Source organism: Muntiacus reevesi, chromosome 2 (assembly GCF_963930625.1).
Source record: "Muntiacus reevesi chromosome 2, mMunRee1.1, whole genome shotgun sequence".
Taxonomy (NCBI): domain Eukaryota; kingdom Metazoa; phylum Chordata; class Mammalia; order Artiodactyla; family Cervidae; genus Muntiacus; species Muntiacus reevesi.
In genome coordinates this window covers 41215590-41241634 of record NC_089250.1, presented here as the reverse complement: position 1 = coordinate 41241634, position 26045 = coordinate 41215590, and the positions used below count along the sequence as shown (strand labels likewise).

General features: G+C 50.2%; 1 protein-coding gene across 1 annotated transcript in view; it reads right to left on the bottom strand.

Annotated features, from left to right (window-relative positions):
• Positions 1–25652, bottom strand: part of SYNDIG1 (synapse differentiation inducing 1) — a 103143-nt gene extending 77491 nt beyond the window's left edge. Inside the window, exon 1 of the mRNA XM_065919601.1 lies at positions 25575–25652. The gene's annotated coding sequence lies outside the window, so the exon portion shown is untranslated. The remainder of the gene's footprint in view (positions 1–25574) is intronic.
• Positions 25653–26045: the final 393 nt, after the last annotated feature.

Genomic DNA, 26045 nt, shown 5'->3' with positions numbered 1-26045 from the left:
TCTATAGGGTTGCAGATTTGGACATGACTGAAGCAACTTAGCACGCACACACAATTCCATCATGAGGGATCAAACTCATGTCTCCTGCGTCTCCTGCATTGCAGGTGGATTCTTTACCCGCTGACCCACCGGGGAAGACCTTATCCCTCCCTGATCACCTCCCCAAGGCCCCACCCACAAATACTATCACATCTGAAGTTGAGGCTTCAAACATGAATTTTGGGAGGGATACAAACACTCAGCCTGTACCACCATTACTAGGAATTTTCAAGAGTTTTAGTATATTACCTATAAAACTATATACAAAGCAAAGCATAGATACTACTATTTAAAGTATAAAATAAATAACATACTTAAATATATGAAATATGCAAATACCCTCAGTACCTAGATCAGGAGACCTAGATATATTTCTTTGCCTAAAAGCCACTCCAAATTATTCCAGATGCTTGCTAGCTTGAGGAAATCTCATTTTTTCCCTGTGTTTTTAGTGTTTGTATGGTAGAGTTGGTAAACCATCTGCTTCCATTTTAATTTTCTCCACTAATTAGAAAATGCTCCCGTGGGCCTCCCTGGGGTCCTGAGCACAGGTCCCCACTGTGCGTGGCAGAGCCGGGGTGTGGCTTATTCTGCTTTGTGGGAAATGGATCTCCCCCAGCAGCAGCTTCCAAGCACAGATCCCACATCCTCTGTCCTGTGCTTCTCCCGGGGCAGCGCTGATGTCAGATAGACACGCTGATCTGTGTCAGCATCTTTAAAGCCGTGTTTAACCAAGCGCCTCACGGAGCCAGACGGTGAAGCCCTGTGGGAAACACAACGCCCTGCGGGGCCTGGACGCGAGTGCTGCCCTGGATTTTACGTCCTGTAAAAATTCCACGCTTCTGAGAACACATGAGCGAGCAAGGAGGTAGTAAACAGAGAAAGTTGTATTCGTGCTACTTGGAAGAGAGAAAACTCTTTAATCAGACCATAAAAGCTGGATCAAGGGCAAAAACAAAAACAAAAACAAAAAAACAAAAAAAACACAAACCAAAACCTCAAAGGAATTTTTCAGGAGTGGGAGATAAAGAGAAACCGAACCTTAGAAATAGATAAAAATTACATCACTCAAAAGAAAAAAGGGAAAGAATATTTTAAAATATCTGAAGTACAAAAGCATATTTTTTTTTCTTTGACTTTGTTGGGGCTTTTAATTTAGTGCATGGGGGCAAGATGTCAAATGTAGGAAAAAAAACATAATTTTTACTGCAGACTCAGTAAAGGAAGGGTACAGCTAGAATTTACTTGCTCAGTGCTGAGCACTCTCGCGTTCATTACCCTGGGTGATCACCTTGCCGACCCCACTATTAATGGACCTGACTCTCACTTTATGGAGGAGGAAGCAGACGAGAGAGAAGCTGCCTCAAGCTGCTGGTCAGGAACAGAGGCAGAGCTTACACCCAGGTTTGTTGGAAGCCTACCCTCACACCATCACACACAATGCCATGCTTTGAGAATCAAGCATAAAATACATTTAACAAAAGAAGCTGAAATGTGTACACCCAAAACTATCGAGACACCATTAAAGCAATTGCAGAAATAAGTAAAGACAGAGACTGTGTGTTCATGGACTGCACACTGCATGGTTGGAAGGGCCCGCAGGTCAGCCAGCAGATTCTGGGCAACCCTGTCAGCATGAAGCTGGGCTTTGGGCAGAAAGTGACAGGCTGACCGAAAAATGCACACAGAAATGCAAGACATAGGGTTCCTCTCCTGCTGCTCCTGCAACATAGGGCAACCTGATGGTTACTGAACACAAAACAGTAACAGTCCCACCTATCGGGCAGCTACTGTTAGTCTAGGGGTTCATATACTTCCCCCAGGTGATCTTGTTCAATGCCCTCAAAAGTTTGGGATTAAAATGGGAATCACTCCCATTTTATGTCTGAAGAAAGTGAAGGCCAAGTTTTAGGATTTGACCTTAGGTCTGAGTAAAACCCCACTGGTTTGTTATAAAGGAAAGTTCTTTACTGTGTTTATTCCAATCTAACCAACACTGTCAGAGGCTAGCATTGTCAATGAGGTGCCTTCCGGTCCCAATCCAGGTGACACTCCAGCCTCTCTGCCATCAACCTTTGTAAACCAGGTAACCAGGGGAATGGAATGACATGGCCTCAGATTATAAACTGGATTAAGCTCAAGACATAAGTGGGATGAGGGCAAGAAAGGATGAGTGCTTGTATCTCCCCCGAAGGCAGTGATGGGGAGGGTACCCCCCAAAAGGTGGTCATGTAGCTGACCTCCAGCAAGGTGGGGCAGCAGGCAGGTGGGTGTGAAAGATGCTTCCTGCCCATGGAGGCCTGTCACCTGAAGCGGCTTAGAGAGACCTGCTCTCCCTGGCCTCAGGTCATAGAGTTGAGCTGGCACATTCCATCTTAGTGGAACTCGGATACACGTGTTCTTTGCCAGGCAAGATCCGTGCCTTACCTTATTCAGGGTAAGTGTAATAAGTACAGTGTCAATGACCACAATCATAGCAGGTACAAGAGTGACTGTTCCAATAAATAGAAATTCTTTCTAACTGACTGATGCTATGTAATAAATGAGAACTGGCATTTCTGGGACCTTGAATTGAGCAGTGTAAACTGTTCCTAGCAGGGACACCTACACAGACATTCTGGGTGCTGGGAGGGACCTCACACCCACCCGTGGGAGAGAGGGCATCTGGGGTTCCACCTTGGAGGGGGAGGAGGGCTCCCAAGTGCCTCCCACCCCAGGGGCGTCCTGAGAGCCAGAACCACATGGTGCCTCCTCAGGGTCCCCTCCTCTGCATACAGGCACTCCGCTGGGCAATCACTCTGGGCTTCTGCACAGCAGAGGGAATGGTGACCAGACGGGAGCCCTGGGTCCTCCCGGTGGCTGGTCCTGGCAGCCCCTCCCCTGCCTGCTCCCTCATCCCACCTGCAGGAACCACTCACAAGTGGGCGACGTCACACACTCCACCAACCACCCCTTATATCACTGTTCTGTGGTTTCAGGGTTCACCCAGCTCCCTGGCTTCTTCAAGGGGTTCCCTCCCTTCTCCGCATTCTCCTTCCAGAGCATCAAGCCTCCACCATCGCCCCCAGCGCTGAACTCCAGCCCAGGGACCCGATGTCTCTCACTGTCTGATCACCTCACACCCCAACCCCACAGCGTGACCTCTGATGCACCATCACAAACCACACTCACATGCACAATTCCCTTACCTTCTTGGAGAAGCCTCTGTTCCCCTCCAGCCTCCCTGGCCCCACACTCGGTAAATGAAAGGGGTGATTGAGCCCCCAGCCTGGGCCCCTGTGGCCTTAGATCTCGAAGGGCCGAGCCTGAGGAGTCTGTGGCTCCTGATTTCTGTTTCCTGAGCTGATCCTGGATCTTCAGGATTCAGACTCTACAAGCCAGGTGAACTTAACTCCTTCCTTCATCTTTCCTTTCTTCCCTCTCCTCCGGGTAGGCTCTGCCAGTCCTCAGGCTCAATACTCTCCACTGAGCCTGGTGGTGTTGGTGGGTGTCCACACTGGCAGGCACCATGTCTCCTCTGAGCTGGCAGCCAGCTGGATACACCTCCTGGTACTTCATGGGATCAGCCCGCCCTCCCTGCATTCCTCCCCCACCTCCGCACAGCACAGAACACCCTCTGGGATTCAGATGAATTTTGGGCCCTGGACACTGGGCAGTGAGCAAACAGGACTGGAGCCTTGCCTCGAGGGCATCCAAGTCTCATAGCCACATGGTCCCAGACCTGAGCCATCTTCCACTTGTCTCTTCCTGCCGTGACACTGGCAGTCCAATCCCAACCGGGCATCCTTGGCCCCGCCCCACCTACCTGCTTCCCCTTCATGGTCAGAGTTGGACCACTCAGGAATCAGAGTCTCTCTCTCCTGCTTCAACCACTTGTGAGGGTCTTAATGGACTCAGAACACAGCCTGGCTCCGGCCCGTCCGCCTGGAGATGCCACGTGATCCCACCTCTCCATCAGTGAGGCTAGCTCTGTGAGGTCTGTTCGGTCTCAGCTGCTGTACCTACACCCTTGACACACGTCTGGTCTTGGCCAGATCCTTCTTGTCCTTAGGGTCTCAGGTCCAAAGTCATTTTCTTATAGATACCATCCATGGCCACCACATAGATACCATTCCAATGGACTGTCTGTGGTGCTGGAGAAGACTCTTGAGAGTCCCTTGGACTGTAAGGAGATCAAACCAGTCTATCCTAAAGGCAATCAACGGTGAATACTCATTGGAAAGACTGATCCTGAAGCTGAAGCTCTAATACTTTGGCCACATGATGTGAAGAGCTGACTCACTGGAAAAGACCCTGATGCTGGCAAAGATTGAGGACAGGAGAAGAGGGAAACAGAGGGCGAGATGGTTGGATGGCATCACTGACTCAATGGACATGAGTTTGAGTAAGCTCTGGGAGTTGGTGATGGACAGGGAAGCCTGGCGTGCTGCAGTACATGGGGTCGCAAAGGGTCAGACACGACTTTGCGACTGAACAGCAGTGGCCTGTCTACCTGTCATGTGAACCTGCAGACTTCTTCCACAGTCTACACTACCTACCCATCCCCATGCCGCCCAGGAATGCATGTCCCAGTAGCTGACGCCAGCCTCACTCTCTGGTCGCTCACATCATATGAGCCTGGCTCATAAAAACGCTCAGTGGTCCACAGGATGGAGAAGGGGTCTTTCTGGAAGCTTCCAGCTCACACTGTTCCAGGTGCCTGCTTCATGTCCATGATCACTCACACCCGAGAATTTGCTTGAATCTGCTTGTTCATGATTCACCACCAGACCAGCCACTGCTGGGCCTGAAGGAGGGCACTGGTCACACTCAGCCTGCTCTGACCTGGTCTGGTTGTGAGTGGGCAATTCGCCTCTGCTACCAGGCTCTGGCTTCACCCTGTCCACGATCCCGGACTCAGCAGCGACCAGGAAATAGCACCAGCTCTGGGTCCTTGGTCAGCAGAGTGGCCTGAGGAAGTCAGACCAACCACAGCTCCACATGGAGACTCTAGGGAAAGGTCATCTGAACACTTCCAGAACTTATATTAATACAGGAGATGTGGCTCAGCTGGTAAAGAATCAGCCTGCAATGCGGGAGTCCTGGGTTCGATCCCTGGGTTGGGGAGATCCTCTGGAGGAAGATCCCCTGGAGAAGTAATGGCTACCCACTCCAGAATTCTGGCCTGGAGAATTCCATGGACTGTACAGTCCATGGAGTTGCAAAGAGTTGGACACAACTGAGCGACTTTCATTTCACTTCAAGGATAGTTTGGAGTTGGAGGAAAATACAGCTAAAATAAATACACTAAAATCAGGAACCAATCTTCAAGAAGTGTGTACACATGTGGGCTTCTTGCCCCAAGGGGAACTCGACCTAGGAAGTGAGTTCATTTAACCTTTAGCAAGGTTTACAGATAATTATGAATGTACAGACTCTCTGAGCAAGGAAGATTGTGTGGTCAGGTTTGCTGGTGTAATTAATTTTTCCAACAAAACCAATTTCACATCAACTAGAAACAGAATGATATTTACACACTAGTCAGGGTTTCCCTAACTTTTGTGAGGACTATGCCTCCATAGCCTCATGTTACACAGGACTCCACCTGGCCTTTCCTGGCGTGTGTATGTGCTAAATTGCTTCAGTCCTGCCCGACTTTTTGTGACCCTATGGATTATAGCCTGCCAGGCTCCTCTGTTCATGGGATTCTCCAGGCAAGAATGCTGGAGTGGGTTGCTGTGCCCTTTTCCAGGGTATCTTCCCGACCCAGGGATCGAACCCAGATCTATCTCCTATATTGACAGGTGGATTCTTTACCACTAGTGCCACCTGAGAAGCCCTCTCCTGGCACTTGCTCTCAACAGCCACCCTCACCTGCATGGCAATCAGGCTCTTAGGAAGTCCAGGGGACCGGGCACCCCCTACCAGGCCTGGGAGGTGGTCAGGATCCCTTGGGATTTGCCTCCTCCCTGGCTTGGCCCCACATGGACGGTTCAAGTTTACAGAGCGTCCGAAGTGGCTGCTGACTTGGCATCTGCCCCGCCTTCCTCTGTGCCCACCTGGGCCCTGGCTACCCAGGTTCCCAGCATGGCCTGACCCCCCATGCAAAGCCCACCCTTGGTCAAGGCCCCATACGAGGCAGTGCATGCCCCCTCAAACTGGCCCTGACTTCAGCTGACATCGCTGAGCATTGCCTCATCTCAGCTCACGTAACAACCCTAGCGGGGGCAACTGGGACCTCCTCTTCATTCATAGGAAGACCGAGGCAGAGAGGTTGAATACCTTTGCAAAGGGCACGGGATAAGCCAGGGCTCAGCCCTGGGCAAATGGACTGCAGAGCCCCCAGCACAGTCCCTGCGCACCCCCGCCTCCCCATCACCACCCCTCCAGCTCAGCCTCTCTCCAGTTTCCAAACACCCCAAGCAAGCCCCATCCCAAGAGCTCACAGGCAAAGCATGACTGCTATTTTAGGTGCAATAACTCTATAAAAATCAAGAAGCTGCAAAGACAAGCCTTACATAAACTCCTCTAGGAACTGTACTCTTCCCTCCGCCCCAACCCCAAACCCATGTGAACACAGACCAGCCACCAGGAGGTCCAAGCACAACAGAAGAGACCCCCTTGCAGACTCTGCCTGCCACTGCTCATCATAGGGGGAGAACAGAGAGAATCCGTTTACCTAAAAACCTGGGCCCCAGATCCGCCCACATCCTTGCCTGACATGTGCTCTCAGGCTCCCACTGCCCCCTCTCTCCCACCACCCCTCTGCTGTTGTTTGCAGGCATCCACCCCTGGGGGTCACATTCAGATCTGCTAGCCGGACGAGCCAGGGGCTCTGGTGCCCTGGAGAGAGCGCTGCCTGACGAGGAATTGAGTAGCCCCCTGAGGCATCTCTGTGTCCCCAGAACTGTCCTCTGGCTCACCCCCTGCCCAAACAGCTCTGTCCAGCAGTGACGTTTACATGGTGGAGTTTACTGTTCAGGGTGTGAGTGTGTGTGTTTCTGCAAGTGAATGTACCCATGTTTATGTTGGTACGTTACGTGTGTGTCTACACATGTATGAATAGGTCAGTGTGTGCATATGCAAGTCTGTGTGTGTATAAAGGAACAGGGAAGGAATGTGACCTTTGTCTGCCAACCGTATTGTCTTCTAGGAGGAGCTGGACATCCAGTTCTAGGTCAGGGCACCAGCAGGAATCTCGGCCTCTACAGGCAGCTCAGACTTGCCAAGACCATGGACAAGGCTGAGTCACTGCCGGAGAAACAGTGTCAACACAGGAGACTTTTTACATGTCACCCCCTTTTGTCCCAGAGCCAGCAGAGCCCTGGCACAGTTCTGGCCAACCTGGAGCCGTGCTTCTAGCTGGGGATCCCGGCAGAGAGGGTGTCTCCATATTCAACACTTGTTCTGCAGAACATCTCAGCTCGTCGGTAAGGCATGTGGGCCCAGGATGCAGAGCCCTCAGCGAAGGCCGACCGGGGGGGATGCCGCTCTCTAGGCAGAGCCAGTGTGCCCACGGGGTGGGCTGCCTGCACCCACATCCTCGGGTCACAGCACAGAGGACACTGGTTCCCTCCTCAGCTGGTTCTGGAGCCCAGGGGACAGTCTGGAACCTGGAATGATTATCACCACCTCGCTCTAGTGCTCATCCATCTGGTCTACCCGTTCTCAAGCCACCCTGGGGCAGTGGAGCCACAATTAGGTCACTGACAGGGAGGTCAGTCCACACGGCAGTTTTGAGCACTTTGTGTGGATGAAGAAGGAGTGATGTCTGCCCGGGATGCTAGGTCCAGCACCCTGAGGAGGCAGCAGCTCACGTTGGGGCAGGTCCTCTGCAGGGGTGCCGGCTGTGTCACTTCCCACCTTTCCTCTCTGCAGGGTAGCGAGTGGCATGCTAAACTCCCATCTGACATTTGCTCAAGGGCTGCAGTATTGGGAGTTTCCTGGTAGTCCAGTGTTAGGATTCCGCCTTTTCACTGCCATGGCCTGGGTTCAATTCCTGGTTGGGGAACCAGGATCCTGCAAGTTGTGCAACATGGCCAAAACTTAAAAAACACAAAACAGGGCTGCAGTATTGAATGCAGTTCAAACACATATTTTTATGCAGATATATTTCCAGCCCATGTTTTTCTAGCCACAGATGTCAATCATTATTCGCTGTGTAACAAACACCCCAAAAGTTAGCAGGTTAAAATGCTAACTGTTCTATTTGCAGCTGTTCTATTTGCTCACAGTCCTCTGGGTGACCAGGTGGGCTAAGCCGGGCTCCTTGGTTTTTGGCTGGTCTCTTCTGGGGTCACTCAAGAGGCTGTGATCACTGGGACTCCACTGGGACCGGGAAGCTCTGGTCAGCCCCACCGGCGCAAGGGGTGGCTCCTGGTGGCTGTGGGCTGGACCTCGTGCTGGCCAGGGCTCCTTCACCAGTCAGGCAAGGTCCAGAGGGTGAGTGCAGAAGAAGCCAGGGCTTCTCAGAACTGGTACATCATTCTTCCACATGACAGTGTGGGTCAAAGTCAGGCAGGCTGCCAGGCCCCACCCTAGAGTGGAGAAAGAGACTCCTCCTCTCAGTGGGAGGGACAGGTGTCACCGTGCAAAGGAGGGGCGTGGGGAGAGGAGAGGGATTGGTAGCCCAGTGGTCTCCAACATTTTGGCTCCAGGGACCTGTTTTGTGGAAGATAGTTTTTTTTTTTTTTTAATTTTATTTTATTAGTTGGAGGCCATTTCTATATGCAAAACAGAAAAAGAGACATAGAAGTACAGAACAGACTTTTGAACTCTGTGGGACAGTTTTTCTATAAACCGGGAAGGGGGAATGGTTCAGGCAGTAAAGCAGGCAATGGGGAGCAATGTGGGGGGGCGGCGCGGGATGGGGAGGCACAGGGGAAGCTTTGCTTGCTTCCCAGCCCCTCACCTTCCACTGGGCAGCCCAGTTCCTAACAGGCTGAGGACTGGGGGTGGGGACCCCTGCTGTAACCCATGTCTGCAAACAAGCTACTGTACCTCCCACAGGTCAAGATATGGAAGGAAGGAGACATGCATGATTCACTCATGTGCACATGTGCACATGTGAACACATACACACTGTGGGTGTCTACACATTTGCAGTCCTCTGTTTATTTAGACCCACTGCCGGTCAAGGAGTGCTCTGGAGCCTTTGTGAGATATTCTATCATGTTCTTAGCACTAACAACACTGGTCTCTGGTTTGGAAATGGAGAGAGCAGAGCACAGACGTTAGAGGCTGTAGGATGGTATGGACAGTCCCTCTGGGCTTGGGCCATAGCCATGCGACCTGCAATACTCATCCTGGTCAACCCAGAGGCACAGCAATTGCCAACTTTAGCATTTGGTTTTAAAAAAATATTACATAAGATAAATTTTAAATATATGTTACTTCTCAACCATAAATCCAGGCTGTGCAAGTTTGTTGTTGTTGAGTTGTTCAGTTTTGTCTGATTCTTTTGCGACCCCATGGACTGTAGCCTGCCAGGCTCCTCTGTCCATGGGGTTTTCCAGGCAAGATACTAGAGTGGGTTGTCATTTCCTTCTTTGACCCAAGGATTGACCCCACGTCTCCTAGCTTGGCAGGCAGATTCTTTACCACGGAGCCACCGGGGAAGCCCCATGTAAGTTTATATATGGTGAATAAGCCCACATGTAAGGGTCATCAGCACGCTGGCCTCTCTTGCTACACAGCTGGGACCCTTCCTCAGCTCACAACAGGCACAGGGAATACAGTCCGCCTCTTCTGTGCCCCCACCCTCTCCCACCCCCTCAGCCCTTCACCTGCCTGCCCAAACTGTGACCTGGGACCACCAGCAGCAGCAGCAGAGGGCACTTGCTAGAAACACAGATCTCCAGCTCTGACCCAGACTTGCTGAGCCCGGCTCGGCTGTCTGCAAATCCCTGAGGGTTTCATGTGCATTAGAGTTTGGCGAGTGTGGCTTTAACAGGTGTTTCGGTAAGAAAAGCCGACTCAGCTGCTCCTTTAACATTATTGAACTCAATTTGTATTCTGTACATTATTAGTGGATAAAACAGTTTTCAGCATCCCCTGGTGAATCCACTGTGCCAACTACTCTGAGAATCACCTGGACCTGGGACACTCAGAAGAAGGCAACAGCATCAGCTCGGTGCCTGGTGGGAACGCAGCATCCCGTGCCCCAATCTGCTGCCCCAGAGCCTGCATTTACCAGCCCCCAGGAGATGTGTGTGATCACTGAGCTGAGCCAGCTCTGCTCAGCCTTGGTCCTGTCTGCTGGGCTCAAGCCCAAGGTTTGTCATCTCCCTTGTCTGCACCTGCCTGCCATCCCTCCCCTGTACACTACACGCAATTTGTCACCAGCAAACCACCGTGGTCCCTTGTGTTCACACGTACAGTAAGTCTCCTACATATGAACCTTCAGATTGCTCCCTTTCAAAGAAGCAAAGGTGCATTTGCATGTCCAATCACGTACGTTACTTCACGTTGTCTGCTGTACATTGTCACGTGCGTGCATCCTCTACAGGTGGTTGGGCTTTTGTGTGTTTCACTGTATGTTACGTACAGAGTACAGTAATATGATATCTTTATTTCAAGTCCAGGATATCTGAAAGCAAGCATGAAAGCATGATGTACTTTTCAAGGTACTGTACTATAAGATTTAACATGATTTAATGTTTTTTTATGTATTATTTGTGTGAAAAGCACCATAAACTATTACAGTACAGGACTGCACAGCTGACTGTGTTAGTTGGGTACTTAAACTATGTTTGCTGAACTTATGAAGATATTGGACTTACAAATGCACTCTTGGAATGGAGCTTGTTCACGTGTAGGGAACTTAGTGTACACACGGTCTGGTCTTCCCATCCCACTGCATCCCATAATACCCCTTGGCACTCTTCTTGTTGACCGGTGGATGACAGTCACTGGCTGGGTGAAGAATCCACCACAGGATATCACCTTTGCCCACCTTCACCTGGAGGCTGGAAAAGTTAAACCCTCCTCCTTACCCCAGGCTTTCTTATAACTGAGAGAGGCCACACACACAGCTTCAGGCCCAAGACAGCTGTGGGCAAGTGTCTTCTGGAGGGTCTGTGTCTACCTCTCCCACCTCTTGCCTTGATCTCAGACGTGATGTTTGGAGCTGAAGCAGCCGCCTGGGAACCAAGAAGTGGGAAAGACATAGCCCTGACCCCACCGAGTTGCCAAGTCACAACCTCCCACCTCGCTTATATCACATCAGAAAAATAACCCCTATAGTTCAGCTCCCATGCCCCTGGTTCTCTGTTATTGTTGCTGCTTCATTTCTAACCTATGAACTCACACAATTCTTTAAACAGGTCTTTTCATTTTGCACACAAATAAGGAAAAGGAGAAAATAAGACATGTAAAGGCAAAAGGCTGGATCCAAATCAGCGTTGCCACTGATTTTTGCATAAATTTGGAGAAGTTGTTAGGCTTGTAAGGACATGCAACTTCTGTTTTTCTCACCTATTCCCTTTTATCTCTGGAGAATGATGGAATTGAACAAAATTCCCAACACCAAGAATTCAATCACATAATAACAAATGCACCCACATAATGTGCAAAATCAGTGCTATTAATCTTTGCCCCAGTTTCTGACTATGGGCCTAAGATAGCATCACATTCTAGAAGATACTTTTGAGAAACAATGTGACTTGTGACTCACACATAATTGATGAGATGCGGCAGGAGTTACTCCTGAGGCTATATCAGAAGAGTCCACATCAATTATTTGCTAGCAATTAGAACCTTAGCGCTCCAATTAATATAGGTCTTTTTTTTATTGTGGTAAAAATATACAACATAAAATTTACCATCTGGACTACTTTCAAGTGTATGGTTCAGTAGTGCTAAGGGTATTCTCACTGTTGTCAAACAGATCTCTAGAATTTCTCAAAAAAAAATTTTTTTTTTTAGGATCGAACCTCCTCAGTTCCAAACCTCCCCAGTTCCCTACCTAAGTTCTCTCTCCACTTCATCCTTTATTTGCATTTTCACAGTAATTCCAGGAAGGAAGTGGGGAAGCATCTTCTTCATCTTACATCTGTGAAGGCAGTGGTAGAGTCAGGTGGCCTCACCTGAACCCCCTGGGCTTCTGGGTCATCTGGTACCCATCCCCACTCATGCCCAGTGGGGTTCTCCTGAGCACAAGAAGCAGCCAAGCAACCCTTGCCACAGTTGTGTCTTTGTTTTACTGAAGCATAATTGACATATAACATTATGTCACTTTCAAGTGAGCAGCATATGATCAACATTTGTATATATTGTGAAATGATCTCAATAGGTCTAACTGACATCCATCACAGGCATACTTACAACATTTCTCTTGTGATGAGAACTTTTAAGATCTATTCTCTTAGTAAGTTGCAAATATATAATGCAGTACTGTTAACCACAGTCACCATGCTGTACATTACATCCCATAACATTATTCTTACAACTGGAATTTGTAACTTTTGACCCCTTTCACCCATTTTCTCCACCCCTCCACCACTGCCTGCCTGTAGCAACCACCAGTCTGTACTGTATCTATGAGTTTGGAGTTTGTTCATTTTTTTTTTTTTTTTTTTTTGATTCCACGTACAAGTGAGATCCTATGGTATTTATCTTTCTCTGTCTTATTTCACTTAGCATAGTGCCCTCAAGTTCCATCCAAGTTGCTGCAGGATTTCCTTCTTTTTATAGCTAAGTAATATTTCATTGTATATATGTGTGTATATATTTATAGCTATATATGTGTCTATAGCTATACATATATCACATCTTCTTTATCCATCTGTCAATTGCTCCCATATCTTGGCTATGGTAGATAATGCTGTAATGAATACAGAGGTGCATATATCTTTTTGAGCTACTGTGTTCATTTTCTCTGGATAAACCCAGAAGTGAAATTGCTGGAATGTATGGTAGTTCTATTTTTATGTTTTTAGGAATCTCCATTCTGTTTTCCATAGCAACTGTACCAATTTACATTTCCACCATCAGTGCACCAGTTCCCTTTTCTCCACATCTTCAACAACTGATTTGCTGTCTTTTTGATAAGAGCCATTCTGATAGGTGTGAGGTGATGCTTCATCAGTCAGTCAGTTCAGTCACTCAGTCGTGTCCGACTCTTTGTGACCCCATGGACTGCAGCAAGCCAGGCCTCTCTCTCCATCACCAACTCCCAGAGTTTACTCAAACTCATGTCCATAGAGTCGGTGATGTCATTCAACCATCTCATCCTCTGTCATCCGATTCTCCTCCTGTCTTCAAACTTTCCCAGCATCAGGGTCTTTTTCAATGAGTTGGCTCTTTGCATCAGGTGGCCAAAGTATTGGAGCTTCAGCTTCAGGATCAATCCTTCCAATGAATATTAAGGACTGATTTCCTTTAGGATGGACTGGTTGGCTCTCCTTGCAGTCCAAGGGACCCTCAAGAGTCTCCTCCAACACCACAGTTCAAAAGCATCAATTCTTCGGCAGTCAGCTTTCTTTATAGTCCAACTCTCACATCTATGCCTGACTACTGGAAAAATCATAGCTTTGACTAGATGGACCTTTGTTGGCAAAGTAAGTCTCTGCTTTTTAATATGCTGTCTAGGTTGGTCATAATTTTTCTTCCAAGGAGCAAGCATCTTTTAATTTCATGGCCGCAGTCACCACCTGCTGTGATTTTGGAGCCCCCCAAAATAAAGTCAGCCATTGTTTCCACTGTTTTCCCATCTATTTCCCATGAAGTGATGGGACTGGATGCCATGATGTTAGTTTTCTGAATGTTGAGCTTTAAGCCAACTTTTTCACTCTCCTCTTTCACTTTCATCAAGAGGCTCTTTAGTTCTTCACTTTCTGCCATAAGGGTGGTGTTATCTGAGGTTATTGATATTTCTCTTGGCAATCTTGATTCCAGCTTGTGCTTCATCCAGCCCAATGTTTTTCATGATGTACTCTGCATATAAGTTAAGTAAGCAGGGTGAAAAGATACAGCCTTGACATACTCCTTTTCTTATTTGGAACCAGTCTGTTGTTCCATGTCGAGTTCTAGCTGTTGCTTCCTGACCTGCATACAGATTTCTCAAGAGGCAGGTCACGTCATCTGGTATTCCCATCTCTTGAAGAATTTTCCACAGTTTGTTGTATTTCACACAGTCAAAGGCTTTTGTATAGTTAATATAGCAAAAAAGGTTTTCTGGAACCCTCTTGCATTTTCAGTGATTCAATGGACGTTGGCAATTTGATTTCTGGTTCCTCTGCCTTTTCTAAATCCAGCTTGAACATCTGGAAGGTAATGGTTCATGTACTCTTGAAGCCTGGCTTGGAGAATTTTGAGCATTACTTTACTTTACTAGCATGTGAGATGAGTACAATTGTGCAGTAGTTTGAGCATTCTTTGGCATTGCCTTTCTTTGGGGTTGGAATGAAAACTGACCTTTTCTAGTCCTGTAGCCACTGCTGAGTTTTCCAAATTTGCTGGCATACTGAGTGCAGCACTTTCACAGCATCATCTTTTAGCATTTGAAATATTTTAACTGGAATTCCACCACCTCCACTAACTTTGTTTGTAGTGATGATTCCTAAGGCCCACTTGACTTCACATTCCAGGACATCTGGCTCTAGGTGAGTGATCACACCATAGTGATTATCTGGGTCGTGAAGGTCTTTTTTGTATAGTTCTATGTATTCTTGCCACCTCTTTTAAATGTCTTCTGCTTCTGTTATGTCCATACCATTTCTGTCCTTTATTGAGCCCATCTTTGCATGAAATGTTCCCTTTGTATCTCTAATTTTCTTGAAGAGATCTCTAGTCTTTCTCATTCTATTGTTTTCCTCTATTCCTTTGCATTGATCACTGAGGAAGGCTTTCTTATCTCTCCTTGATATTCTTTGGAACTCTGCATTCAAATGGGTATATCTTTCCTTTTCTCCTTTGCTTTTCACTTCTTTTCACAGCTATTATTTCACAGACAACCATTTTGCTTTTTTGCATTTCTTTTTCTTGGGGATGGTCTTGATCACTGCCTCCTGTACAGTGTCAGAAGCCTCCGTCCATAGTTCTCCAGGCACTCTGTCTGTCAGATCTAATCCCTTGAATCTATTTGTCACTTCCACCTTATAATCGTAAGGGATTTGATTTAGGTCATACCTGAATGGTCTAGTGGTTTTCCCTACTTTCTTCAATTTAAGTCTGAATTTGGCAATAAAGAGTTCATGATCTGAGCCACAGTCAGCTCCCAGTCTTGTTTTTGCTGACTGTATAGTGCTTCTCTATCTTTGACTGCAAAGAATATAATCAATCTGATCTCAGTATTCACCATCTGGTGATGTCCATGTGTAGAGTCTTCTCTTGTGTTGTTGGAAAAGGGTGTTTGCTATGACCAGTGCATTATCCTGGCAAATCTCTATTAGCTTTTGCATTTCTTTGATGACTAGTGAGTAGAGCACCTTTTCAGGTACTTGCCCATTTATAGGTCTTCTTTGGAAAAATCTTTACTCAGATTCTCTGCCCATTTTTAATAAGGTCATTATTATTATTTGCTATTGAATTGTACAGTATTTATCTATTTTGGATACGGACCCATTATCAATACATAATTTGCAAATATTTTCCCCAATCAGTAGGTCAGTTGCCTTTTCATTGTCAATGAATGGTTTGCTTTGCTGTGCAGAAGTTTTTAACTTTGGTGGAGTCCCACTTGCTTATTTTTGCTTTTGTTGCCTTTGCTTTTAGTGTCAAATTCAAAAAAACCATCACTAAGAGTGATGTCATGGAGCTTAGCACCTACATTTTCTTCTAGGAGTTTTATGGTTTCAGGTTTTACATTCAAATTTTCAACCCATCCTGAGTTACTTTTTGTGTGTGGTGTAAAAAATAGTGGTCCAGCTTCATTTTTTGCATGTGATTATTTAGTTTTCCCAACACCATTTACTGAAAAGACTGTCTTTTCCCCGTTGCATTTCCTTGTCTCCTCTGTCATACATTGATTGATCATATATATACACATGTGCTTATTTCTGGGCTCTGTCTTCTATCCCATCAATCTATGTGTCTGTTTTTATGTCAATAAATACTGCTTCGATTACTATAGCTTTGTAGTATAGTTTGAAATTAAGATGTGTGATGTTTCCAGGACAGTTCAGCTGCTCAGAGTATGAGGAGGGTACAAAGAGTGGGCTCCTGCCAGGCTCACCTGTCCTGGCCCAGAGGACCTGGTCGGGGAATCTAAGGAGGTCAAGGTGGGGAAGAAGAATTCAGAGGAAAGAGAGGTGTAGATCAGGACTGTGTTCCCAAGATGTCCTCTAAGGCTGAGCTGAACTCCAGCAGAGTCGATGGCCCTCTGATCTGTGCCCCCGAGAAACAACTGAGCTCATCTTGGTTTCATTCTCCAAGAAAGGGACCAACTTGGTCTTAAGGAGAAAAGGAAGCAACAAGCAGAGTCCCATCTCACTGAAATGCATTGTTGAAACATCTGAAGCTCTGAATACAAATTCTAGGAAGACCAGCCTTTCTGGGCAGTATCTAAGGACATTTCTAACTTCTGGGAAAAGCCTTGTGCCAGAGCAGAAAGCAGGTCTCGCCAGGTGACCTCCCGCCCTGTTTTATGTCTTTAGACATTCTCCGTGCCATCTGGAGCCTGCCGCAATAGAGGACGCAGTTTCCCCTCCGAGTGTCGTGTGTTGTACTGGACACACCCGTTCTCCTGGGTCTGTGGGCACACACCCCCTGACCAGTCCACAGCTGGCCTTCCCCTCACCCCTGGTCACTGTTTGCTCACCCGCATGGACACTTTCCTCCCAGGAAACCACCACCCAGCACAGAAGGACAGATGACCCAGTGATGCTTGTCCCACTTGGCTTTTATCACAAAATGGAATTGTCTGTGTCTGTCAGTCCAAGATGACACAGGATGGGCAATTGTCCTGCTCTTTATACTAAGCGCAGCACCAAGAAACCTGAGTGTGGGGGTGGGCAAACGTGACCTTGAGACAAACAGCAAAGGAACAGACCCCTGAAGGGTTCATGCACTGGGCCCTTCCTCTGGCAACCGGAGTGCCACAGAGCGGGCTGGGAACCCCCTGGGGTTCACCCCACTAAGTGAGAGACAGGGGATCTAGATAAAACCGCGTGATACACACACTTCCCATGGTCAGTCTCTCTTCCCGGCCTGGGAGGGAGATGCAACATGGGACAAACAGGAGAAGCTTCTGTGGGTGGGTTTCCCTGAAGAAGCCCCGAAGAAGCTGCTGTGCTGTGAAAGCTTCCGTCTGGCGCTTCAGACGCGCGCTGCTGCTTCTCCTCCAAGTGCGTGAACTCAATTTACTTCACTCGGCAACTGGGCCATGGGGCCCCCTTGGTGCAACCAGTCTACCGTAGCTCAGGTGGGCACAGCAGCTCCATCCGGGAAAACACAGAGAGCAGGGCTGCCAACCGGGGAGGGGAAGCCAAGGGCGGACTCCCTGCGGTGGCGGTTCCAGATTCCCCGCCCCCAGCCTTTGCCACCGGAAGTGGAGGAGGGGCCCTTCCGGCTGGCTCTTGGCCTCCCTGGGCCCCGCCTCCCTCCTCCCTCCCCCGGTAGCCCTTATTTCCACTGAAGGGCTGCCAGCTCCCCTGCGTCTTGGATCCACTGCAGCCAGGAGGGCAGGGCTGTGGGACTCACTGTGGATCAGGGTTCACAGTTCAGAAGGCCCCGGGCACCCCGATCGCTGCTCTCCTCTCAAGCTCAGCCCCTCCTGGAGTAGCCCTATGTCAGGCCCACACTGCCTTCAGCCCCCACACGTGTTCACAAGCTCCCAGGCCCTCAGTCTGAAGATGGAGAGACGTTCACAGGTCTGGCTGGGTTCATGTTCCCTAGAGGTCACACACTTTATCCTGGGGGCCAGCTGGACAAGCCAGGAGCACGGATCCTGAGGCTGGGGTGGCTATAAGAGTGGAGGTCACTCTACAGATGGTGCTCCCATTCCACAGATGGAGCAGAGACCTTTGAGCCTGGGGGAGGGAGATGTGCCCTGGGAAGGTCCTGGGGACAGATCAGTGGTGCCTCCCTGACAGCAGAGAGGGGACGACCACAGCTCCAGTGAAGAGACAGCTATTTGCCCTCTTCCCCTCCTCCCCCAGCAATCCCCCATGGTGTTCCAAGGCCCGAATGGAACAGAAGAGCTGATGGCAGACGGACGGGTTGCACTCCCAGTGGGCAGCGTTCTCCAGTCCACAGTGTGATGGGGCTGCACTTCTAAACTGGACTAGGCGATGACTGTCTGAAAGCGACTGGACATCCAGGTAGGAGCCCAGGAACCTGAGGCAGCTGGGGTGCCGTGCAGGTGGCTCTAGACGGGCCATAGCTCCGGAGCCCACCCTGACCAAGGTCACTGGGAAGCCCTTTGCTCACACATCTGGGAGGTTGGCTGCCACTGTCTTGCTGTCTGTCCACAGAGCTCCGGGCAGGACGAGTTCAGAGCCCCCCAAGCTGCACTCACCAAGGAGCTTCTAAGTCGAGGGCCAAAGAGGGGAACAGGAAGGGGGGACGGTGGTGTGTCCAAAGCATCCACTCTCCTGGTGGATGGAGCGTGGGGGCCGAGGACGTGAACACATGAAAACCTCTCTACTTTGGACCAGGATCAAACACCCATGGGCAGTGGGCACAGCCAAGTGGTCACAGCTGCACTGGAGCCACTCACCTTGGGGGGTGGGTTTGTCCTACATACAAGCAGAGACAAAGAGAATCCAGGCAGGATCTCATGTCTACCACCCAAGAACCTGAAGTACGTGTTCTTCCCAGAAAGGGACTTGGAAAATCACTGCTGGAGTCCAGCAAGGGAGAAGGAAAGTGCATTATTCGTCCACAGCCCATTTTCCTCCATGGCTTCAGAACAGATTGTGATGGCCTCAAATAAACTCAGTGGCCCTGTTCACAGCTAAGGACCATATACCCCGAACACTCAGATCAACAATCCTGCCAAGAACACTGGGGTCAAAGGGGGACGACAGGGTCTGGGACGCGGTCACATTGGTGGTCCTCGTGTTCTGAGCCGCTGGGCAGGTGTGTTGTGCTGAGTCCGGGGGATATTAGGGCTGATGCCAGCAAGAGCCCTGAGATCTCATTCTGAGCAAAGGGGGCAAGGAAGAGGGTGCCCACGTGTTGGGTGGGACCTTCCATCCACAGCCAACAGAATATCAAGGGTGAAAGGCAGAGAATGGACTTAGAACAAAAGAGATGACGTCCTTTTAGTTAAAAGTGGAGTTTAACAGGAATCCCTTAGTGATGGCGTTGGGGATATGGCCCTGCGCCAAGACCTGAGCCAGGCGTGCTGTGTCTCTGGGTTCAGTGTAGAAAAGCAAAGCTGTGGGCAGTGAGCGTGCTAATTCGTCCGCTTGGAGCCTGTGTTTTGCAGCTGCTTGCAGGGAGGACATGAGGGGAGAGGAAGAGAGTGGGAGAGAGAAGATGGGACGGGATTGTTTGCAGCCCAGGGGTCTTGGAAGGCCTTTCCAGGCTGGGCTGGGAGGGGTGGGCTTGCCCAATGCAGGATCCTCTCCACTGTCTTCGCGCCACTGGGCACAGTCTGGAGCACATGCCTGGCTCTTGAGTCTACCAATGACTGAGCCGTGGGCACGGGCCAGCCTCAGATGGTGTCTCAGACCCAAAGCACACTGTTGACCCGCCTCAGCTCACCTTTCCTGCTGACCTGCAGGACACAGCAGCCTCACCCCAAGTGGCACTGAAATGTTCCTTCTAAAGGAAACCTGAGGGAAGGGGTCGGGGCTGAAATTTCAGATACTAAGATTGGCTACAGAAATGCAAAGACTTTACCTTTACTATTACATCTTTAAAAAATTTCTGCCCCACTCTTTTTTTGGGGAACATTTATTTTGGCCCTATCACTTGCCAAGTGGGATGTTAGTTTCCTAACCAGGGATTGAACCTGTGCTCGCACTGGGAGCACAGAATCTTAACCACTGGAGCACTAGGCAAGTCCCTGTGAATATTTTATTTAAAGGCAATCTGGATGCATGAGACAAGTGCTCGGGGCTGGTGCATTGGGATGACCCAGAGGGATGGGATGGGGAGGGAGGTGGGTGGGGGTTCAGGATGGGGAACACATGTAAATCCATGGCTGATTCATGTCAATGTATGGCAAAAACCACTACAATATTGTAAAGTAATTAGCCTCCAACTAATAAAAATAATTGGGGGAAAAAAAGATAAAGGGAACCTGAGACATTGCCAACAAGAGATCGGGTAGCAATCTTTGGTGGCATGATTTGGACATCTGTGGAGCCCTTCTGGTGCTAAAGGGAACTTAAGCCCAGCCCTTAGCGCTGGGTTTCCCAACCCTGCATGCATGTATGCTAAGTCACTTCAGTCATGTCTGACTCTGAGACCCTGGACTGTAGCCCTCCAGGCTCCTCTGCCCATGGGATTCTCCAGGCAAGAACACTGGAGTGGGTTGCCATGGCCTCTTCCAGGGGATCTTCCCAATCCAGGGATCAAACCTATATCTCTTACATTTTTTGCATTGGCAGGTGGGGTCTTTGACACTAGCGTCACCTGGGAAGCCCTTCCCAGCCCTGACCTAGGACTTAATCACACTGGAATCCTCAAAAGCAAACACTTTTATTTCAAACATTGCAGAGTTGAGAGCCCGTGACACCAAGGTGAGAAGGCCAGAATCATGAGGGTCACATAAAAACCGCATGTTGTACCAGGGCAGGAAGGTTAAGTTTATGTCATGTGTTTGTTTATCTGCTTTCCTGAGCAGGGCTGAAGCCTCAATATATTTGAGGTAAGGGATTTTTCTCTTTCAGGAGTATCTTTGGTTTAAAACTGAGGCAATGGAATAAAACCTTTGTGGCTCTAATTGTCTGAAATGTTTGTTTGCTTTTTGGTTTTGTTTTGGGCACTGATGTCTCCCAACAAAAAGGATTAAGGAAGGAATGGAAGACAGGTTTGAAAAGTGATTACTCAATCAGGTCAAATGTTTGAGAAGTAATATGTTTTAAAAATGTGAATTTAAGCTAAGCAGGCCCTTGATGAAAGACTCAGATTGCAATCAGTTAACACCCACGTTCTCTCCCTCAGAGTCACAGCCCCAAAATGTCACTGTAGCATTGTTAGGACCAATGTTTAAAAATGACTGTGATGAACACAAGATGAAGTTGGAAGCTAAAAACTCAAAATGTTTTACATTGAACACTGACTTGACCCCTAAGAGCAAAACTCCCACCTTTCTAGGATAATGTAAATTGAACTGGGTGGTAAGATCTTTTTAAGCAAGCCAATGTGCAGAGTTGTCCCCTGGGCTGGTCTTTCAGAAGCAGCTTTTCTGTTTATTATTTTCTATGCACACATACTGTTTCCTGGTTGTGTTAGTCTTAGTTCTAACGTTTCTCTTGGGTCCCAAGGCTTATTTGTTTGTTTTCCTTTAGTATTTGATTTTACTTCATTTCATGCAATTTAACAGGTTATCTGTCATAACATCGTTGAAGATGACTTGTACTTTTGGCCAAAACATTTGTAACTAAATCATCGTGTATGATAAGCAATGCTTTATGGTTGGTTGATGATCTGCTTTAAATGTTTCATCCTAGAGAACAAACTTCACTTTTCTAAGGTGACTTTTCTAAGTTGATGTGAGTCTAAATACAGTTGTGTTAGAGGTATCCTTCATGAGCCTTTTCCATATACATCCTCTGAACCCACAGAGCGGCAATGTTGACAGTGCTCAGGCAGTTCGTACTTGAGGATATGTCTCTGTGGATCGGTGGCCCCCTCCCCAACCTTATCCTGACTCCTGCCAACAAGAAGTTGGAGGATGCGGGAGCAAGGATAGGCCAGGGCTCAAACTGTGTCCTGAGAACCAAGGGGACGCAAACTTCACCCAGAGAGACAACCAAACACTCTAACCGAAGTACTCCTAAACCAGAGTCACTCCCATTTAAAAACGCTGGCAACCATTAATATTTTGTTTTCAAAACCCAGGGAAGAACACGGAGGGAAAGAAACAGAATCTCAGGAAAGTTAAGGGAGCTCAGCTCATCCAATGGACAAGCAGCAGAGCCTGTTTCAGCACAGAAATTCCAGAAGGTGTCCTGGGGCAGACCCACACCTCCTCCAGCTTTTTCCCCCTTCCACTTCCCCTTCCTCCTCCCTCCCAGCCCAAGTCCTCAGGCTCTCTGACCTGAACTGTAGTCCAGTGCCTGAAAGAGTTACAGCTGTTCCTGTTTAAAACATAAGCTCTCTGAAAAAAATGTGAAATGTCCTAATATCTTGCACAGAGAATGTAGAAAAATCACATTTGTTTAAACCACTGGGTGCTACCTGCCTTATTCCAATTCTGGTGACGTAAGCAGGAACTGGGTCAATGTTTGGAATATTTAATATTTGAATACCTTTCATGTTTTATTTTTATTTTTGACGTGTTGGCACAAGGCCTCCAGCGTAGTGATGTTGGGTCAAAGCTGTGGCCCCAATGTCGACCCCGATTAGTGCCTTTTCCCCCCAAACAGCCTCATGTGACTTCCCACTGAAGGACCAGGCATTTCTGCTTCTCATTAGCTCAAGGCTGTGCTGATGCTGACAAACCAACACCCCATCCTTCAATCTTTGCACCTTTGCCTGCCCAGTCCGAGGATGTTGCTGTGACTACAGGTCGCAGTGCTTCAATCAGCCCATGTGGCTGTGAGGATTCCCATTGTGCGTGGGTCCTGAAAAGGCCAATGGGAGGCGCTGGGGGTCATGCTGGTTTTGTCTGCTAGGGGCAGAGGACATAAAGGTGCTGGCCTAGGGGCTGGTTATTCACATCACAGCAGGTTGGCTGAGGATCCTGTTCAAGAGTGCACCTTATCAAGGTGTCCGAAAGCCCGCCCAGTCCTCCAAGCGCATTATTGGCAATTTTTAGGAGCAGCTTTTCTCTAAAGTCAGCAGAGGCGTAGGGAGTGTGAAGGGTGTGCAGGTGTGGGGGCTCCCTCCCGCGGTCTCTGGAGGCTGGCCCCAGGTGACTCTCTCCAGTTCACAGACCCCACATTTGGAACCCATCCGAGCGAGCAGTTTCCAGATGTGGCCAGGTGACCAGCACATGCTCTCTAATTGAGAGATGAAACGTCAGCACTCTCGTGAACCTCAGAATAGCACCGACTAGTGTCTCCCATAGAAAACTTACATAAGAAATAGCTTTTTATTCTATTACAATAGTAATAACTCCTGAGAAAATATGCATTAGAGCTAATGAGGATCTCAGGCCAAGTCAGTGCAGCACTTCTAATGTGGGGGAAATTGCTTAATGATTCAAGTTTGGTTTTTTTTAACCAAAACATATTCTTTTGCTTATCCCGTTTTAAACTGGGATCTGTTTACCCCTTGCACGGTCACTGGCACAAGCCAAATGCAATTGTTCTACATGTCTCTTTTCTCAGCGTCTGAATTTTTCTTTCCTCCTTCAGTTCCCCTCTTTGGGCCTCCAGGAGGTTAGCAGGTTTCTTTTCTACCCCAAAATGGACATGGGGACATCTTTGTTTCTATTTTATCATCACCTATTTCTCATAGAATCATTCGAAGAAGTTGTTTCTGCCTCTGGTTACGTGAAAATGAAATGAAACGTCATCGACTGGAGATTCATGGGGCCGCGTTGAGCAGTGAAGGGAGCTGCGAATGGATTTCCAAACCCTTTTTCAGACATGGCCTCCAACTCGCAGGAGAGTCGTAAACAGGAGGAAAGGCAACAGGGTTGGAGGAGGGGCACGGCCCCTCTGTGAACCACTGATGTTCTCCATCATAAAAAACTTCAGACATAGATTTCCCCAGTTTTTTCTGTATTTGACAAGGCCTTCTTGATGACCACGATTCCATTTTCATGCAGTAGGTGGGGGCAGGGTGGGAGAGGGCAGCGGATGAGTGACAGACTAACCTCTGCTGGGAGCAGAGGGACCCCGGGGTGTTGGAGAGAGAGAGGGAGGGAGAGAGGTGAGGACTCGCCCTCAAACGGCTCACAGGCCAGCACCTGTGGTCTGATCTCCAGAAAGACATTCCACACCACCGCCAGGCACACAGCATGCAATAATTCATCCCAAACCTGCTCCAGCCACTTCCTGTCCTAGCCAGAATGGACATCAGGCCACCCCCGGGCAGGCTTCGCACTCTGGTTGCCCTGAGCATTTTGCGAGCCAAAGCCCCTCAGAAGACCACATCTCAGAACCAACTCTGACTGCCCAGCGATCTCTCCTCAGCAAGGAAAAGTTGGCCGGCTCCCGGTGTTGTTACCCGCGGCTCACCCTACGGGCTGCAGGTCTGCGCAGCGCAGCAGCCGCTCCCTTTGGGCTCTGACCAAACACACTGGCCAGCAGGAGGGGGGTCAACAAGATCCACAGACCCGGGGGCTCACCCCACCGCCTGAGACTGGGTCTAACTAAAGCACGGAGCCACCTATTCCCGGCCCCTAAATCGGCCATACCCTCGGCCAGTGTCTGCCGCACCGAACCTGAACCCAGGACGCGGCCGAGAAGGCGCAGACAGGAGTCCGGCCAGCAGCCGGGCGGGCGCCAGCGCATCTGACGCCGCAGAAGGGCTGTGCGCACCTGAAGTCTGGGTGACAGGCGCCTAAGGCTCTGCGTGCACGGGGACCACCCCAGGAAACGAAGGCGACCAGAGGACCCCTTACTCTAGTCCTTCAGAAAAGCCGAGCGACCCCACTGGCAGCCTTCCCAAAGCAGGAGTCGAAGCGCCCACTACACTGGAACCGCTGCAAACGCATCGCCATCAAAGCCCCTTTGCTAGGAAAAGTGCCCAATTTCCCCTGTAACCCAATTCCCTCGCTCCTCACCTCCGAGAGCGCACACGAAGAGACAGAAATCGCACCAAGGAAAATCGTGACCACAACTTGAACCCCCAAATGCATCCACTCGCTGCCCTCTCCGCGAGGTGGCTGGCGGCTCCCGGGGCTGCGGGCTGTAGCGGCCGCGAGGGGCTCCCGGAGTCCCGGTCTCCGTCCCGGGCCCCAGCGCGCTCTCACCCTCGCCTTCCTTTTTCCCTCCGCTTGGTGAAGCGAAGCCCGCTTCCCTTCCCGGTCCCAGATGAACCTCGGTCCCCACCTCCGCCGCGGCCCCGCTCACCAGCCCCGGTCTGTCTCCTATGAGTCACTCGAAGGGGTCTCCCGGACCCGCAGAGCCAATGCCTGCCGCGCGCCTCCACCGCCCGGGCATCCCTGCTCCACCTCGCTCCCGGGTCTCAATATCAGCAGCTCCCTCCGACTTTGCACAGCGGCCCCTCGGCGCCGCCGGGGCGTCTGGGGTGGCGAGGCGCCAGGCTGCAGCCCGGACTGCCGGCGCCCGGCCCCTTCCTCCTCATCTTCCTCCCTTGCTCCGATTCTCCCAGGCGCCTGGCGACCCCGCGCCTCCCGGGTCCCGCCGCCCGGACCGCCCGGACTCACCCCGGAGCCGCGCTACCGCCGGTCTGCGCGCTCCGAGGCGGAGCCAGGACTCTCTCCCGCGCTGGGGCCGCCTCCCCGCCCCCCCGCCTCCCACGGCCCCCGCCCCACTCCCGCCGACCCCTCCGCTGCCCGCGCGGCCGGGGCGGTCGGGACTTACCTCCTGGGCAAGGTGACCCGCTAGTGCGCTCGGCGGCGGCCCGCGCGTCTCCGGAGACAGCGAGCGAGCGCGCGGGGCGCCGGGGATCCTGCGCCCGCCTCTGCTCCCCGCTCCCTCCTCCGTCGCCCGGCCCTCCCCTCCGTCAGCTCCGCGCCTCTCGGCCCTGCGCTCGCCGCCCGCGCCCCCGGCTGCCCCGCGCGTCCTGGAGCGCCGGGGCGCGGGGCAGCGGCGGCGGCCCGGGCGGCTTGAGCTAGCGGGCGGCGGCGGCGGCGGGGCGGAGCCCGGCCCTCGGTCCTCGGGAGAAGAGGGTGCGGGGAGACTCCCGCAGCGCGCGCCCGGCGGGCGGGTGGGCGAGGGGCGTCCGGGGCGCGCCGCTTGGCTCGTCTGCAGAGCCTGGAGACACGCGTGCCTGAGGCGGCGGCCACGGGCGCGGGGGGCGGCAGGGAGGAGGAGGAGGAAGGAGGGAACTGC